Source organism: Felis catus, chromosome B3 (assembly GCF_018350175.1).
Source record: "Felis catus isolate Fca126 chromosome B3, F.catus_Fca126_mat1.0, whole genome shotgun sequence".
NCBI lineage: Eukaryota > Metazoa > Chordata > Mammalia > Carnivora > Felidae > Felis > Felis catus.
Window position 1 is genome coordinate 136,215,947 of NC_058373.1, and position 19,548 is coordinate 136,235,494.

A 19,548-nucleotide genomic window follows, 5' to 3' on the forward strand; every position below is an offset into this window, starting at 1 on the left:
CTGACAGCTCGGAGCCTGGAGCCTGCTTTGGATTCTGTGTCTCCCTCTCTCTCTGCCCCTCCCCGGCTTGTGCTCTCTCTCAAAAATAAATAAATACTAAAAATTTTTTAAAAAATGTTTATTTGAGAGGGAGAGAGAGCATGTGAGCAAGGGAGGGGCAGAGAGAGAGGGAGAGAGGGAATTCCAAGCAGGCTTTGTGTGGTCAGCTCAGAGCCCAATATGGGGCTTGAACCACCAACCATGAGATCATGACCTAAGCTGAAATCAAGCGTCAGACACTTAACCATCTGAGCCACCCAGCCACCCCCAATTTCCTATGGCTTCTAAGATATTGTCTTTTGCATTTTTAAGTAAAGTTTGCCATAGCAATTAGAATATATATCCTGGGGGTGCCTGGCGGGCTCAGTCATTAGAGCACGTGACGCTTGATCTCGAGGTTGTAAGTTTGAGCCCCACATTGGGTGTAGAGATTACTGAAAAAAATCTTTAAAACAAAGTTTAGAATGCACATCCTTGATTTTTCACAGCTAATATACAATTAGTCATGTCCAACATTAGCTAATATATAGAAATCTTGTACCCTTAATACCCATATCATTCTTTATTTTATAGTTTTTTTTTAATTTTGTAATGTTTATTTTTGAGAGAGAGAGAGAGAGTACGAGTGGGGGAGGGTCAGAGAGAGAGGGAGACATGGAATCTGAAGCGGGCTCCAGGCTCTGAGCTCTCCCACAGACCCCGGCGCGGGGCTCGAACTCACAAATGCTGAGATCAGACCTGAACCAAAGTCGGATGCCCAACTGGCTGAGCCACACAGGTGCCCCTATTTTATGGTTATTAAATGTAATACATCTACATATGTTATATGCCCCACAAGGCAATGTTATGATTTTAATGTTATATGGTTTAAGTTATAGGGTTAATAAATTAAGAAGAAAAAGGAAATACAGTCTTTTGTATTTTCCAAGAGATATGTTATATCTGATGGTCTTCATTGTTTTCTGAAGATTCAGGTTTCTGTTTGGTATCATTTCTCTTCTACCCCAAAACTTCCATTTAGCCTTTTCTGTAGTGCAACTTTGCTTGTGACCAAATTTCTTAGATTTCTTTTCTCTGAAAATGTCTTTAGTTTGCCTTCATCCTTGAATAATATTTTGCTGAATATAGAATTCTGATTTGATGTTTTTTTTCTTTCTTTCAGTACTTTAAAGATAATATTTTATCTGGCCTTCGTGTTTCAGAGGGGAATTTAGCCATCAATTGCAATACGTGCATATTATTTATGTAATATATTGTTTTTCTCTAGCTGCTTTCAAGATACGTTGTTTACCTTTGGCTTTTAACAGTTTGACTATCATATGGGTCTCTATTGGCATGGGAAATTTTTGGCTGTTATTTCTTCATATATTTTTTTCTGCTCCATTCTTTTTTTCCTCTCCTTCCAATTACACACCCATAATTTTACTGTGTAATATTATCTAATAGGTCTCTGGAGCTCTCTTCATTTTTCCCCCCAGTCTTTTATTTTCTCTGTACTTCAATCTTGGATACTGTCTGATGATCTATTTTCAAGTTCATATACTCTCCTTTGTCATGTCCATTTGGCTGTTAAGCCTATCCAATGAATTTTTTTATTTCAGAAATTATATTTTTCAGTTCTAGAATTTCCATCTTGTTGTTCTTTTTTAATTATTCTTATTTTTCTGCAGAGACTTCTTATTTCTCTGATTAGAGGTTCATGCACTGAAAGCATGTTTTGTTTTACTTCATTGAAGATAATTCTAGCCGTCGCCATATACCTTGCCTGTTAGTTCCAATATCTGTTTCATTTCATGATGGAACTAGACTGATTTTCTTTTCTTCTCAGAAGAAATGTGTTTCATTTTCTTGGCTCTTTGTATTGGATAATTTTGGATTGTTGTCCTGGACATTATAAATGTGAAGTTGTGGATACTTTGGATTCTGTCATTTCCCACTGATGAAGAATGTTTTCTTTATATTAGTAGGTCATTTTCTTGGCTGGGCTTGAACTGCAGACTCTGTTACTTATGAAATAACCTCTTACTCTGCTTAGATCTTTCATCTTTAACTAGGCTGCTTTGAGTCTGCTTTGTATTTGTGTGGTTCAGGTGTTAGACAGGGAGGTGAATATTTGGAGTTTGCAGGTACCCCGTCCTGCTCTTTTTGTTTTTGGTGGGGTTCCTCCTCTTGCTTTGTCACCAGCCAGTATTCACAGCTTGCCAACATTCCTTATCTGGTTCCCCAGGCCAAAAAGATTGTGGATTTTCTATGTCTGCCTTCAGCACGGTGCATGCTGCCTGGATTGCACTTAGCCCCAGGCTAAAAGCCTTGGAGATGGGAACTGAACTGGTTTAGCTGCCTGTCTTCTGTCTTCCTTGGTGACTGGAAATCCATTCTCCTTTACCTTCAGGGAGTTTTTCATTGTGTCTAAGCTTTGTAGTTGTTTTATGTGAGAGGAATTGGGATTATTGGTAGAGCTTTATTTTATCATAACCCAAAGCCCTTAATTTCTTTTTCATTTTTAAGAATTTCTCTTTTTCCATGGTTTATTTTTCTTAAGCATTATCCATTGTGTTTATTCCTGTGTTTCTGCTGGTTTAGTCTTCTTTTTTTTTTTTTTTCCAACGTTTTTTTTTTTTTTTTTTTTTAATTTATTTTTGGGACAGAGAGAGACAGAGCATGAACGGGGGAGGGGCAGAGAGAGAGGGAGACACAGAATCGGAAACAGGCTCCAGGCTCCGAGCCATCAGCCCAGAGCCTGACGTGGGACTCGAACTCACGGACCGTGAGATTGTGACCTGGCTGAAGTCGGACGCTTAACTGACTGCGCCACCCAGGCGCCCCTAGTCTTCCTTTTTAAAATATCTTTTATTTTATTTCTAATTCTCTCCAGAGTCCTTTCACCTTTTTAAAAATTTCTCTTTTCTCTAGTTAGCTAATTTCAGTGTGTTCAGTAACACAGCTCAATTTCCTTCAGCTTGTTTTGAAATATTAGGTTAACAGTTTTCATCTGATTAGTGCACATGTCTCTGCTCCCTATTCTTTTTTCCTATGATAAATTCGTATGGAATTTTCTTTTGCTCATTTTTTAAGCAAAATAGGTTTTTCTATAATTTCAGTGGGGGAGGTCTGGATAACTTTAGGGCTTCTCTTCTTTTTTTTCATTTTTGTTTTTGCAAAGTGATACAAAATATCCTCATATACTTTCTGCCAACTACTTTCCTTGGTTCCTATCCCCACTCTTATTTAGATTTTCTTTCTCTCCTGCATTTCATATCCTTACACTGTTCAGTTGGGATTCTACTTCCAGCAGTTTCTTCTGAGCACAGGGCTTTATCTTGACGGTTGCCTTGGTTTGTTAGTCTTTAGAGCTGAGACTGCTTCATCATCACTATCAGGCCTTATCATCTGAAGAACACCCTTCTTGCTTTGACTTTGGCTTTCAGATTGGGCCACCACAGTTTCTACTGAGTATCTGTGGACAATTTAGGAGTTCTTGTTCAGAGGACCATCAGAAGTTCAAAGGCTTTCCTTTTGGGTCTTTTAGCATGGGTGCTGATATCACATGGGCATGTAGCTGTCAGAAGTTGTTCCCTCCTCTCATACTTGGTTCATGGGGCCACCTTGCCACCCAGTTTTGTTATAGATACTGTCAGCCGGTCTTTGGGTTTGTCATTGTCATTGATTTGTTTTTAATGGAGAGGCTTGGTTTGATTAAGAAACAATGCTGCTGTCATTGCCCTCTTCCCAGAATCCTCCTCTTTTAGCAACTTAACCTGACTTTTTTAAAAAAAAAACTATGTTTTGGTATTTAAAATCCATTTCTTGAATAAGTGGCTGCTGCTTTTAGAAACAGGCTGTGCTTGTATCAAAGTGAAGTTTAGAAAGCCCCTTTATTCTATCTTTTTTCTTGTTGCCATTCAGAGAGGACCAAAACATGTAAATATGGGAGTGTCCAAATCAGTGGCAATATTGTGTTTTCCTTTCACCATTGGGTTTGTTTTGCTCTTCAGTTTTTTATTTTTAAATTTTATTTACTTATTTATTAAAGTTTTACTGATTTATTTTGAGGGAAAGATAGAGAGAGTGTGAGTGGGGAAGGGACAGAGAGAGGGAGAGAGAGAATCCCAAGCAGGCTTTGTGCTGTCAGCACAGAGCCCGATGTAGGGCTCAGACTCACAAACCGTGGGATCATGACCTGAACCGAAGTAAAAGTTGGATGCTTAACTGACTGAGCCACCCAGGCCCCCTGCTCTTCAGTTTGTAAAAATTAAATAATGTAGTGTTTACATATGCTATACACATGTTCAGGATAAAATGATAAAGAAAAGCAACAGACTGACTAACAGAAGGGTCAATACCTCTATGATGAGCAAGGGGAATGAAATTATAGCTGGATACAGGTTAAGGTAGGGAATGTACTGCCTTTTAATCTGGGTGGTAGGTACCCAGATTTGGGTATTTATTGTTTTGTACTTATGTATTTATGTGTTGTATTTATATGTTGCATTTATTGTTTTTTTTTTTTGAAATTATATACATAATTCTGAGGTGTCTTTCATTTTATGAAAATAAGCCAAACATAGTGTCTGGGACACAGTCTGAATTTGGTGTCCTTGAGAGCCCCTCCTGGGGGACATCTCTGAGCAAGGTCAGGAGTCAGTCCAAGGAAAGCAGGGTTCACCACAGTTGGGGCTTTTGGCAGATATGGCACTGTGTTTCAGGACCTGGACTTTTGGCAAAAATATGATTAGGGAGTGGGTTACTCTGTATTTTTTACTTAAGCTCACATGGTCTACCTCTAGATCTTAGAAGTAGGTCAAGGAAGAACACTTCTTTGGGAGTAAAATAAGTGTCCTTAGTTGTTTCAGGAGACTGTGGAAGAGAATAGGAACTTTACTCATACAAGAACAAATTAAGAATCTGGGCCACAGTCTCTCAGATATTCTGCTTTGGGTTAAAAATCCAGTATATTGGCTGTAGGGCTCTTGGTGATGACATCTTTTGACAGTCTGTCTCTTGAGCCACACACAGTGCTTTCGTAGTGACAGATGGCCCTCTATGCTGATGTACAACTGGGTCTCTTCCAGGCTAAAGGACGCATGGGAAATAAATTTTTTGAAATCATGAATGTCTAAGTATGCCTTTATTCTTGATTTATAGTTTGCCTGAATATAGAATTCTACTTTCATAATAATTTTTTTCAGAGTTCATTATTTATCTTGCTTCCTGTATTGCTTTTGAGAAATCCAAAGCCATTTTGATTTCTGATGTAAATTTAAAAAGTCTTTATTTTATTGTGTTTTTATTAAATTTTTTTTAATGTTTATTTTTGAGAGAGAGAGAGTGTAAGCAGGGGAGGGACAGAGGTGGGGGGGACAGAGGATCTGTGCTGATAGCAGAGAGCCCAATGTGGGGCTCGAATTCACAAACCATGAGATCATGACTGAGCTGAACTCAGATGCCTAAGTGACTGAGCCTGAACCACCCACGTGGCCCTAAAAAACGTCTTTAAAAGCCTATGGATATTTTCCCTGCCATCAGTTTCTGATGTTTCACTATGATATGCCTTATTATGTGTTTATTTTTATTTATTGTGATGGGTCTTTTTAATCTGCTATTTTCTAAAATTTTCTTTCTTTTTTAATGTTTATTTATTTTTGAGAGGGAGAAAGAGAGAGAGAGAGAGAGAGAGAGAGAGAGAGAGAATGGGGGAGGGGCAGAGAGAGAGGGAGACACAGAATCTGAAGCAGGCTCCAGGCTCGGAGCTGTCAGCACAGAGCCTGACATGGGGCTCGAACCCACAAACCATGAGAGCATGACTTGAGTTGAAGTCGATTGCTTAACCATTGAGACACCCAGGCGCCCCTACAATTTTCTTAATTAATTTTGTTAATGTTTTTAACTCCTCTCGTTTTGCTATTGCCTTTTTCTGAAACTCCTTTATTCTGATGTTGGACCTCCTGGATTGATCATATTTCTCTCTTACTTTGTCTATTCCTGCTGTACTTTGAGAAAATCTTCTCATCTCTATCTTCTAGCCCTTCTGTTAATTATTAATTTCCTCAGTCATGTTCTTTTAATTTATTAGAACTCTGTTTTCTTTTATTCTGTGTATTTTTTTATAGCACCTGAACATTTATTCATAGGTGGAATCTTTCATGTTTCTGACAGTAATAACAGTTTTTTTTTGAAAATTTTCTTCTACATAGATTCTTTTTTTCTCCAAACAGTTGATTTTCTGTTCTTTCTTGCCTGTCTTCCATGTTAGAGGCTTTATTTTAGATGGTTGGCCATCCTTTACTATCTACTCACAGTTAAGGGTTCAGACTAAGAAGCTAACCTGTGCGTTTGATGAGCCATTTATTGGGAACCCCTGACATCACAATCTATCTTCAGGTCTTTCCTCTTTGATTGGTCAGATTCACAGAAGGAAGGATTTACAAAGGAGCTTCCATTCTCCAGCATGAAGAGTGAGGGTCTGGCTGCTAGGTATTAGAGGGCAGGGCTTGGTTTGGTTCTGTATTCTGTATTCACACTTCATATAGCCACCAGATTTCCTTGGTTTAGGTCAGTTACTTTGGTCTTCAACTGTGTTTGGTTTCTTCCATTCCAGAGACCCTTTGTTGTATATTCTCTTTAGACAAAACCTTTAGATCCAGCGAGTTGGGGAGAGGTACTCTCTCAGGGCTGAGGTAGGGGAGAAAATGTAAGGACCCAATTGCTTCTTAAATAGCTTTCAGCCAATCCCTCTTTTTATAGCTCCCATTCCTTCCCTGCATCTCTAGCTCTGGAGCTATCTGGTACTGCCAGTTCCATGTCTTTTGAGAATTCTGAGATGCACATGATTGGTTCTCAGCTTTCCTTGCTGCTGGCCTGGGATTCTGCCAAGTCAGTTGTTACTTGTCTACTGGCTTTCAAGCTTCCAATATCATGTTGCTGTGTGTCTTGTGGCCTATTGTCCCTTTCTTCTTGTCTTTAAAAAAAGTCTTTTTGGGGCGCCTAGGTGGCACAGTCGGTTAAGCGTCCGACTTCAGCCAGGTCACAACCTCGCGGTCCGTGAGTTCGAGCCCCGCGTCAGGCTCTGGGCTGATGGCTCAGAGCCTGGAGGCTGTTTCCGATTCTGTGTCTCCCTCTCTCTGCCCCTCCCCCGTTCATGCTCTGTCTCTCTCTGTCCCAAAAATAAATAAACATTGAAAAAAAAAATTAAAAAAAAAAGTCTTTTTACTGTAGTTTGGTGGCATTCCAGATGCTATGATTTGGATGACTGTGTTCACTTTGTGGTCTTAACCCAGAAACTTTCTCCTACTTTTTCATGTCTAGCACCTTCTCATTCTTATGTCTTAACTTAGATACAATCTCTTCTTAGAAGCCTTCCTAAACCACCTTATGTAAAGAAAGCATTCCCTGTTGCTTTCTTTGTTCTCTATTGTAGCTGCTTGTATGTTTCTTTTTGTTTCTTGTATGTTTCTTTATAGATGTTTAGAACAATTTCTTGTTCTCTTTGTTGGTCTTTTATACTTCACCATAGCATCATGAGATCAGGGGCTATAGCTGTCTCATGTACTGTTACGTCTGAGACACAAATCATTGGTTCTCAGCTTTCCTTGCTGCTGGCCTGGGATTCCTTCCTTGCTGCTGGCCTGGGATTCCGCCAAGTCAGTTGCTACTTGTCTGTTTGGCACATGGTTGACCCCCAGTGAATATCTGCTGATATTCATGAGTGAAAGAACAAATTATATGTAGACTGCATGATTTAAAAAAATTGATAGTAAATTCCCCATTTTTTTTTCATATGTAGAAAAAAGAAGGGCAGGGGAATAAAATAGCATCTATCTTACAAGCTTGTTGTGAGGCTTACAAGAGCTAAAAGGCTAAAATGCTTAGAACAATGCCTGGGACATAGTAAATACTAAAGACATGTTATAATTTTAAGAGTTTCAGAGAGTTTCTGAAGAGTTATGCTTTTATATTTACTTATTGCTCTATTTTGATCAAGTTAGAGAAAATATTGTATGATGGGCTGAATTGTTCTTTTTTTCAAAATGTTTACTTATTTATTTTGAGAGAGAATGTGTGTGGGAGGGGCAGAGGGAGAGGGAGAGAAAGCAGATTCCATGCTCAGCATGGAGTCTGACATGGGGCTTGATCTCACCATCCTGGGATCATGACCTGAGCTGAAATCAAGAGTCAGCTGCTGAACCGACTGAGCCACACAGACATCCCTGGACTGAGTTATTTTTGAGAATTACCATGTGTATTCTGAGTCATGGCACATCTGACTTTTAACCCCTGATGGGTCATGAATCTCAGCTTGGACTTTCATGAAAGACAGTGTACTTTAACAGAAAAGCAGGATCCCAGATATTTCCTAGAGTTTGTCTATGTAGCCAGACATTTACATTTCCAGACAGTGCTGTCTATAATTCATCTTCTTATTTAGGCAGTTCTGGGATATCTATATTTCCTTAGGTAGTAGAATTTTTGGTGCAATCCTTTCCTTTTAAAATGGAGCCACATTGATTGATTGATGGATTGATGGTTGATAACTCAGATACGTCTTGAGTATTGTACTTAGATGTAGAAACATAAATGATTCATAGTCATCAGCCTCTGTATATCTCTGACATTATTTCCACCACATAGTTCCTCAGTTCCTCAAAAATCTGTGTTTATAGAGAGTGCAGTACAGTTTAGTAGTGATAGATTAAAACATTCTCTAGTTTTCATCTGCTAAATCTGTATCTGGGTTTATATTTCCTTGAACAAATCAGTGATGCTCCTGTTCCCCACCCTCCACCCTCACCCTTGTAGTTTCAAGTACAGTATTCAGATGTCACATCAGAAGGAAGATACAAATTTGTGAATCTCTCTTTGGATGGGGTGGGAGTTACTTAAGATTTGGCCTCTTAGGTTCTTCAATTTCAAAATCTTGATCTGAAGAGGTTGCTCAATAAACTTTTAAAAGAAACTTCTATAGCCTGACTTGATTGCATTAAAACAGAATGGAGCTCCATATTCCATGTCAGATCATTGCTAATATCCAACACAACACTCAATTTGAAGAAATTCACTGCCTTTATCATTTTCTCCATCACAGCATGGAATCTTTCATAGTTCCTAGAACAAACTCTCCTGACCAGTAGTGCAATAAAAACTCGAACAGTAGTCTTCTCTTTTGACTTGAATACATTGCTTTTTCCCTTTTCTTTATTACAAGTGCCCCATCTCTGGCAAATGCAGTGTTTCCATGTTAAGACATTTTCTACTTGGCAAGTGGTTAGGTCTCACTAATTCATGCATGAAAGCACTGGGTGATTTTATGTATCTATGTGTTTTTTTTAAAAAGTGCTGAAAAATGTATGGTGGGCTACAACTAGTTTCAGTTGTTTCTCTTTATAGGTGACATGTCAGAAAGTGGCTCTATCATTTACTTCCTATGTGACCTTTGGCAAGTTAACCTCCAGAGCTTTGGTTTTTCTCATTGGTAATATGGGAATAATAATAGTAATACTATTGTTTTCGTGTTTATGACACAAAGTAAATACTCAGAATTTAGAATTATTATTGGGATTATTGTGACCCATAAGACGATGATTATGTCTTTCTTATTGTTGATTTATTCACAGTTCAAAGTTCCTCGCACATAGTGAGTGTTCAATCAATATCTAATGAATAAGAATATTGATATTTTTTCCTTCCCCTTTGTTGCCTAACTTTTACTTGATATCTAAAATTCCCTTCAACTCCTGACTTATAGTGTTTCTTAAAAGTTAACTGCACAGAAATGTAACTGAATAATGTATGTGGAAGTGCTTTAAAAAATGTAAATGGCTATACAAATGTAATTGATGATGAGAATGTAATCATACACAATGTAATGATGTTGATGGTATTGGCCTCACTTGCCAAAGAACAGGAGTGTTCTTTGCTGATCTACCCTGTCTGCCGAAAGTTCCAGGTAATGTTTGCCACCTGGAACTAAAACCCACTGAGGAACATATATGTAAGTATATGAATATTTGGATGAATTAACAATGAAATTTGTGACATTTGATTTTTTTTTGCTTTTGAAGGGAGATTTGACTCTTTTAGCTCTCTAAATAGGTGTATCCTTTTCCATCACTCTTCATTTGTATTTTTTATGAGGTTTTGCTTTCATTTGAAGAGGATGACCTTCCTCAAAGAAGGATCATCCTTTGGTCAAGGATTTGCAAAGAGCTCTGGTTTCTTGCTAGACCTCCCAAACAATTGTTCTCCTCACATCTCCACTTTGGAATGTCTTTATTATTAGCTATATTTGTTTTTTATTCTTTAAAAATGATAGGTCTCTGAATATAAAACTAGATTTTAGTACCAAATGCAGTAGTAGATTGTGTGTGTGTGTGTGTGTGTGTGTGTGTGTGTGTGTGTGTGTGTGTGTAGGAGGTTATGCTTAATTTTGTTGATGAAATACCACTGCTGTGTTTTCCTTACTCCACAGATTATTCCTTTTTAAGGTTCAGAGTTTTGGACTGGGAAAGGGAAAGGAGAAGGATCCCACGTGTGGCTGCTAATTATAGTTGCAATTTATTGTCTGCTATGTGCCAGTAATTGTGCTAAGTAGTTTATTAATGTAATATTTAAAAACCCTTGTGGCAACCTTGTGACACAGATATCATTATCCCCATTTTATAGGTGAGGAAATTGAGGCTCATAGAAGTTCATTACTTTACCCAAGTTCTCATAGTCAGTAAGTAGAAGAGCCTGAATTCAACTGACAGCTAGGTTTTAGTTTAGCTGACCCCAGTCTTTCTGCTTTTAACTCTTGGTTCCTCCATCTTTCTGTCTATAAAATGGAACTTTTTGTGTGTGAAAAGCTCCAGTTGTTGGAGGTGATGTAAGGAACAGGGTTGAGATGTGTCTTGTAGCTGCAGACAATTACAGGTATATAATGAAATAAATACTGAGAGGCTTGGAGGAGCTGGTATGTGGGGCAGAAATGCAGATGAGACCACAGGCTCAAACTCTCTGTGTTCTAGAGCCTCCTTAGAAGCCTGGTGAGTGCATAATGAAGTTGTGATACCAGAAGGGAATGATGAAGGGATGCAGATGCAATTCGTGAAATGCCCCTTGCAAATCTTGTTTGACCCCTGATATTAAGAGATTTATTTGTGAATTTTATTGGGTGTGGTAGTAGTATTCAATTATACGTGTCTTTATTAGTTGGAGATTATATTAAAGTATTTATAAGTGGCATAGTCTGATGAAAAAACAAATGTGATAGTGTAGTGTTGGGTACAAGGCTTTGTTTTACTTTTCTTTCTACTATTACGTATTTACAGTTTCCATAGTAAAAAGTAAACAAATAAAAAGACCAAAACCTAACTCCATCACCCCAAACTCCACATGAAAATAAAGGATAGACAGACATTAAATACAAGGAGGACTTTCAAGTGCAACGAGCTGAATTTAGGCTCAGTGGGCAGTAGACAAGACTCTAAATTCTGGTCTGTTGGTAGAGCCTTATTCCCAACCAAAGTTCCCTCAGCTTGGCTTCTTTACCAATATCAGAGCTTCAAGTTGTGTCTTCAAATGGGGTAGTCTGGCACCTCTGCCCTGAGAAGTTCTCTATGGTCCTTATGTAGTGGAGGACGTGACCCTAATTTATTCTGAATAGATTAGGACCAATTTTAGCTGTGCCAAGCCCTGTATATTTTCTACTTCTCCTGAAATTATTTTTGCCAATTATCCTTCCTAAGGGTATGCTTCAGTGGAGGGTATCTCACTTTCCTGAACCTGGGTGTACATAGCTCTAGTCTTCAGTTGAGACTGACTCAGAGGATAAGGACTATTTATATTCCTCTGCCCTGATTCTGTTCCTTGAGCTGGTCAGGTGAGAATGGGGCGCATATTGTCCTATGACTATAAGGTCATGCCTGGTTTCTCACACAGTTAAATTTTTAGAGCGGGGCTTTCTGTCTGTTCCTCTTGACTCTTGGAGTAGGTAATTTTTTGCTCTCTCTCTCCATCTGTGTAGACACAAGTCCATCCTCAGCCCTTTAGTCAACTTTCAACCAGATCCCCAAGATGGCTAGTGGTGGAACTGGGGACTGTGGAAGAAGGTGATACAGTAGTTCTTGTGATATAAATTGTCCTTCCTACAAGAAATAGGAAGAAGAGGTAGAGGGAATTAGTGTCATATCCAAGATCCAAAACCAGCCCATGAAAGGCATATAAATTTGAAACAGCTTTGCTACCAAGAATCATGTGATATATTCATTCATTCATTCATTCTTGTTCATCAGACGTTTATTTAGAACCAGATACTTACTAAATTCTGGGAATGCAAAAATGAAAGAGACAGTTTCTGATCTCAAGGACCTGATAGCCTAGTGAGGGGACAGTGAATGAGTTGATGATTATAGAATATAGTGGTAAGTGCTGTGATAGAGGGAAGCCTTGTGTGCTATGAAAGCACCAAAGAGATGTATCTTGTGGTAGGGTGGGTTAGTTATCTATAGCGGAAGTGGTTACAACTGAGCTTTGAAGAATTATTAGGAGTTGGCCAGGCAGACAAGTATGGATTGCATTCCTGCAGAGACAATAGTGTACAAAACTATGGAAGGGTAAGAGCAATATGAATTGGGATTTTTGCAAGTCATTATGGCTACACTGTGATACATATGGAAGAGACAGTTGAAGCTTGACAGATGAACAGGGATCTGTTCATGTTGGACTCTTCTAGCTAATTGCTTGGATTTCAACCAGCAGGAAACGAGGAATATTTGCATTTGAGAACCATCACTCTGGAAGATCATGTGAAAAAGGGATCTTAAGGGTTTCAGTCTGGATATTATAGCAATAATCTCGGAAAGAGCTTTTGCAGGCTTAAATTAAGGTGATGTCAGTGCAGTTAGAGAAGAGAGTAGATTTTAGAGCTGATTTCTAGACAGAACCAATTGGACCAACAAGTAGAATCTTAATGGGGCGCCTGGGTGGCTCTGTTGGTTAAGTGTCTGACTTCAGCTCAGGTCATGATCTCACGGTTGTGGGTTTGAGCCCTGCGTTGGGCTCTGTGCTGACAGCTCAGAGCCTGGAGCCTGCTTTGGATTCTGTGTCTCCTTCTCTCTCTGCCCCTACCCCGCTTGTGCTGTGTCTCACTCTGTCTCTCAAAAATAAATAAATGTAATTAAAAAATTAAAAAAAAAAGTAGAATCTTAAGGACCTGGGAGACAAAAAAGTCATCTCTTAAGATATGCAAGGTGATTAAGAAGGATGTCTGATTCTTTACTGATCCTCTAATTTTGAGAAGAAATGAAAAAGGTATGAGGCATACTTTTTTCCTTCAACCATTGTGGTAAATATTTGTAGTACTCCAAATTTGTAAAGTATGTCCAGGCCTCTTTATGTATGTCTATCATTTCTCAGTGAAAGCTTAGCTGAAAAGAAGATGAATAGTTTAAAAGGGAACAATGACAGCAAATCCATAAAGTCTTGGACTTTATGTAGCAGCAGAAGAAACCAATAAAAATTAAGATGGAATTAGGGTATATGCTTTCAAGTCTATAACATTAATAACCAGCTTATAAAGAATATGGGGGAAATACTATTTTAATTTCTCATTTGGCAAAACCAGAACAGAACAAATCAAAACAGACAAACAAGAACCCCTGAGGCTCAGAGATATTAAGTGATTTGCTTGAGGTCACACGTTGGTGTAAGTGGGAACTCACACTGCATCTCAGAGCTGTCTGCAGGACATTGTGACAACTCCAAGACAGTTACCCAGAATGTTTCGGGTTCAAGTCATGAGAAGGAAAATGAGTGGTCCACTTGAAGAAAAAATGAGTAAATTTTGCAAATGATAATGAAGAACCTATAAATATTTTGGAATATATCAAGGGAAATGATTATTTGGAGTTGGGAGGAAAATATGAGAGATGGGAGGAAAATAAATTATGAAAAAATTTCTGGACTATTTACATTTTTTAAGCCTTTGTTATTTTTTAAAATTTAAATCCAAGTTAGTTAACATATAGTATAATAATAATTTCAGGAATAGAATTTAGTGATTCATCACTTACAAATAACACCCAGTGCTCATCCCAACAAGTGTCCTCCTTATTATTAGCTGTGGGTCTTTCAGATATGGCCTTTATGATCTTGAGGTTTGATCCTTCTATCCCGACTTTCCGGAGGGTTTTTATTGAGAAAGGATGCTGTATTTTGTCAAATGCCTTTTTCTGCATCTATTGAGAGGATCATGTGGTCCTTATCCTTTCTTTTATTAATGTAATGTATCACACTGATTGATTTTCATATATCGAACTAGCCCTGAAGCCCAGGAATGAATCCCACTTGATTGTGGTGAACGTATTTAGTGTATTGTTGGATCCAGTTTGCTAGTATCTTGTTGAGAATTTTTGCATCCATGTTCATCAGGGAAAATGGTCTGTAGTTCTCCTTTTTAGTGAGGTCTTTGTCTGGTTTTGGAATCAAGGTAATGCTAGCCTCATAGAATAACTTTGGAAGTTTTCCTTCCATTTCTGTTTTTGGAACAGCTTCAAAAGAATAGGTGTTAACTCTTCTTCAAATGTTTGGTAGAATTCCCCTGGAAGCCATCCAGCCCTGAATTCTTGTTTGTTGGGACAATTTTGATTAGTGATTCAATTTCTTTACTGGCTATGGGTCTGTTCAAATTTTCTATTTCTTCCTGTTTCAGCTTTGGTAGTTTATATGTTTCTAGGAATTTGTCCATTTCCTCCAGATTGCCCAATTTGTTGGCATATAATGGCTCATAATATTCCTTTACTATTGTTTGTATTTCTGTAGTGTTGGTTGTAATCTCTCCTCTTTCATTCTTGATTTTTTTTATTTGGGTCCTTTCCTTTTTCTTTTTGATCGATCTGGCTAGAGTTTACCAATTTTGTTAATTCTTTTAAAGAAGCAGCTCCTGGTTTCATTGATATTTTTCTTTTATTTCGATATCATTGATTTCTTCTCTAATCTTTATTATTTCCCTTATTCTGCTGGTTTTGGGCTTTATTTGCTGTCCTTTCCCCAGCTCTTTTAGGTACAGCGTTAGGTTGTGTATTTGAGGCATTTATTCCTTCTTTAGTAAGTCCTGGATTGCTATATACTTCCCTCTTACGACTGCCTTTGCTGTGTCCCAGAGGTTTTGTGCTGTGGTGTTATCATTTTCATTGGCTTCCATGTACTTTTAGATTTCCTTTTTAATTTCTTGGTTAACCTATTCATTCTTTAGTAGGATGTTCTTTAATCTCCAAGTATTCATGATCTTTCCAAATTCTTTCATGTGGTTGATTTTGAGTTTCAAAGTATTGTGGTCTGAAAATATGCAAGGTATGACCTCAATCTTTTTGTACTTGTTGAGGGCTGGTTTGTGACCCAGTCTGTGATGTATTCTGGAGAATATGTGCACTCGAGAAGAATGTGTATTCTGCTGTTTTAGGATGAAATGTTCTGAATATATCTGTTAAGTCCACCCAGTCCAATGTGTCATTCAAAGCCATTGTTTCCTTGTTGATTTTCTGTATACATGATCTGTCCATTGTTGTAAGTGGGGTGTTGAAGTCCGCTATTATTATGGTAGTATTATCAATGAGTTTCTTTATGTTTGTAATTATTTTATTTATATATTTGTGCATCCATGTTGGGGGCATAAATGTTTACAATTGTTAGATCTTCTTGATGGATAGACCCCTTAATTATGATATAATGCCCTTATTCATCTCTTGTTACAGTCTTTATTCTAAAATCTAGTTGGTCTGATATAAATATGGCTACTCTAGCTTTCTTTTGACAGCCATTAGCATGATAAATGGCTCTCCATCCCCTTTCAATCTGCAGGTGTCTTTAGGTGTAAAATGAGTCTCTTGTAAGGAGCATGCAGATGTGTCTTACTTTGTTATCCATTCTGATACCCTATGTCTTTTGATTGGAGCATTTAGTCCATTGACATTTAGAGTGAATTCTGAAAGATATGAATTTAGTGCCATTGCGTTGCCTGTAGAGTTGGTGTTTCTGGTCATGTTCTCCAGTCCTTCCTAGTCTTTGTTGCTTTTGGTCTTTTTTGTTTTCTTTTGTCTTTTCTCCACTCAAAGAGTCCCCCTGAAGATTTCTTCAGGACTGGTGTAGTGCTCATGAACTCCTTTAGTTTTTGTTTATCTGGGAAATTCTTTATCTTTCCTTCTATTTTGAATGACAGCCTTGCTGGATAAAGAATTCTTGGCTGCATGTTTTTCTGATTCAGCACATTGAATATATCCAGCCACTCCTTTGGGCCTGCCAAGTTTCTGTGGATAGGTCTGCTGTGAACCTGATCTGTCGTCCTTATAGGTTAAGGACTTTTTTTCCTTGCTGCTTTCCTAATTCTTTCCTTTCCTGTCTGTGTGTTTTGTGAATTTGACTATGATATGCCTTGTTGATGGTTGGTTTTTGTTCAGTCTAATGGGAGTTCTCTGTGCCTCTTGGATTTTGATGTCTGTATCCTTTCCCAGATTGGCAGTTTTCTGTTATAATTTGCTCACATAAACCTTCTGTTCCATTTCCTCTCTTCGTCTTCTGGGACTCCTACGATTTGGATTTTATTCCTTTTTAATAGTCATGAGTTCTCCAAGTCTTGTGTCATGTTCTTTGCCTTTGTTTCCCTCTTTTTTTTTGCTTAATTATTCTCCATAATTTTATATTCTATATCGCTGATTCGCTGCTCTGCTTTGTCCATCCTTGCCATCACGACATCCATTCGAGATTGCTTCTTGGTTATAGCATTTTTAATTTCATCCTGACTAGATTTTATTTCTTTTACCTCCACAGAAAGGGATTCTATGCTTTTTTCAACCCTAGCTAGTATTCTTATTATCGTGGTTCTAAATTCTAGTTCAGACATCTTGCTTATATCTGTGTTGATTAAGCCCCTGTCTGTCATTTCTTCCTGTTCTTTATTTTGGGGTGAATTCCTTCATTTTGTCATCTTGGAGGAACAAAAAAATTAATAAAATAAAAAAATAAGAATTAGAAATTAAAAACAAAACAAAAAAGTAAACGAAGGTAGATCCTAGGTACATTTTGGTTTGCTTGTTGAAGGAAGCTCACAGTTTGAATTTTTCAGGAGTTTTCATGTGGTGAAGCTATGTTCTCTGTTTCAGTCTCACCAGCTACAATCAAGATATCAGCTGGGCTGCATTCTTATGTTCTGTGTTCACACAAGAGACACAAGAAAACTGAGTAAACCTCCACTATTTACATTTTCTACTAACACATTTTTATCTAGAAATTGTTTATTTGCATAAATGTCATTAGCGTTTTAAAGAATTTATTTAGAGAGTATTAATAGGATATAACAAAGGTGACATTTAAACTTTAATTCATTTTAACCACTGTGTTAAACATCACATCACATTTTAAAGATGAAATGTGTTAAACATTTTAACCATCTCTTATGTACCTAGCATTGTGACAAATTCTAAGGGAATTACAAATGGTATATAAGACAGTTATATCCTCAAAGGTATTAAGGTATTGTTAGGGTTACTATATTTGCAAACATGAAACTAATTTAGAACCATCTGGACCAGTTTATTATCAGTGATAAATTTATATAATGAAGTGACAAAATTTTTGAGGCAGATAATGAGTGCTCTGAGGAGTCAGTCAGAAAAGGGAGATGGTGATAATGTCTAGAGTCAACCAGAATGTCTAGAGTCAACCAGTCATGAATGGTGTGACTCTTAAGATGGGCCTTGAAGGATTAACAGGATTTGATTTTTCAAGAAGAAAATTGTGGTACCAATGAAGTAAACAAGTATCAGTTTGTGTTTTCTAAAAACAAAAGTAAAACTCATTTAGTTTTAATATTTCATCTGCTCACTGCAGTGTTCCTTAATGAAATACTGGAAACAACACAATCCTCAAATAGTGAAATAGGGGAAATATCAATATTTCCTGCCATATCATGAAATTAAATATTATTAAGCTCGTAAGAATAATTAAAGAACAGTGTGGCCTGAAGGAGAAGCCTGGCTTCTAGCCAGGAAACTATCTGCCACTTACTAGTTTTGTGTTTTGGGTGAGTCAGTTATGCTTGAGCTTTGGTTTATTCAACCTTATTTATTTATTTTTAATGTTTATTTATTTTTAAGAGAGAGAGAGAGAGCATGAGCAGGGGAGGGGCAGACAGAGAGGGAGACAGAGAATCTGAAGCAGTCTCTACACTGTCAGTGCAGAGCCTGACCTGGGGCTCAAACTCACAAAGTGTGAGATCATGACCTTAGCCAAAATCAAGAATTGGATGCCTAACTGACTGAGGCATCCAAGCACCCTGGTTTAGTCAACATTAAATGGAAATGATAATAATCACTCCATAATATTATTGTGAAGATTAAAAAATAATGTGTATGGAGCACCTGATAAATAGTGGACATTCAATAAACATTGTTCATTATTATTCATATGTGCATGACTGGTATATAAAGAGAAACAGTCCTTCTGAAGGAAAATGTCTTAATTCCTATGAAAAGCTTTAAAATGAGTATTTCTTGTCTGAGTCAGCAATTCTGTGACTAAAAATGTATTCTAAGGAGATAGCTGAAGATGTGTGCACATGTTTGAAAGGATATTCTTTGCAGCATTGAATAGAATAATGAAAAATAACCCCAAATCTCACAGATAGATGATCAGTGACATAAATTACAATTTACTTACATAAATAAAATGTACTTACATTAAAGTGATGATGTAGGAATGTATTTCTGATATAGAAAGTGAGGAAAACAGATTCTAAAGCTACAGAATAATCCCAAATTTGTAAATTGAGTTTATGCAAAGAAAATTTCCTGGAAGGATAATACACCAGAATGTTAAGTATAGTTATCTCTGAATAGGGCGCCTTTAGTTAATTTTTATTTCTTCATTGAACTTAATATGAATTTTTTACTTTTATGGTAATAAGCATAGATTGATACAAATTTAAAAATAGGAATGGGTTGTTATTAAAAATACTTAGTGACATAGGAAAATACTTAAGATTTAAAGAAAACATGATTTAAAACTTACGTACTATATGATCTTAATTTTGTTGAAGTATTTGTATATGCCTAAAATGAATGCCTGAATTTTGCCCTTGTGGATGTTTCTCTCCACATGTAGCAAAGCTTCTAGCAAATGGTGGGGCTAGGAGCAGAGCAGAGATTAGACTTGCATACACCTGGATAAAATTCATCACTTTCTCAGATTCCTTTCTGTGTTTTCTTTATTTTTATCACAGCTTTAACAGTTGGCTTTCTTGGCTATTTTCATAAAGAAATAGAGTTTAACCACTGGGAAAAGCCACTGTCCCTCTCCCTCCCTTCTTTCCTTTCATCTTTTCTGGGACCCAGCAAATTCAGCATTCCTTGGGCACTCAGGGATATATAATGGAGAACAAAAGACCTAGTTCTTGGAGCCTATTGTCCACTTGGAAGAGACAATAAAAAAATCACCAAAATATGTGTTAAAAATTGTGTTAACTATGGGGAAAAAAAAGCA

At 37.4% G+C, this 19,548-nt stretch overlaps 1 protein-coding gene across 14 annotated transcripts in view; it reads left to right on the forward strand.

Annotated features, from left to right (window-relative positions):
* Positions 1-19,548, forward strand: part of UNC79 (unc-79 homolog, NALCN channel complex subunit) — a 320,681-nt gene that overhangs the window by 70,819 nt on the left and 230,314 nt on the right. Inside the window, exon 1 of one of the 14 annotated variants that reach the window (XM_045060462.1) lies at positions 5,817-6,513. The exons of the other annotated variants lie outside the window; for them this stretch is intronic. The gene's annotated coding sequence lies outside the window, so the exon portion shown is untranslated. Of the gene's footprint in view, positions 1-5,816; positions 6,514-19,548 lie in introns of those variants that run through there. 14 annotated transcript variants of the gene reach the window in all.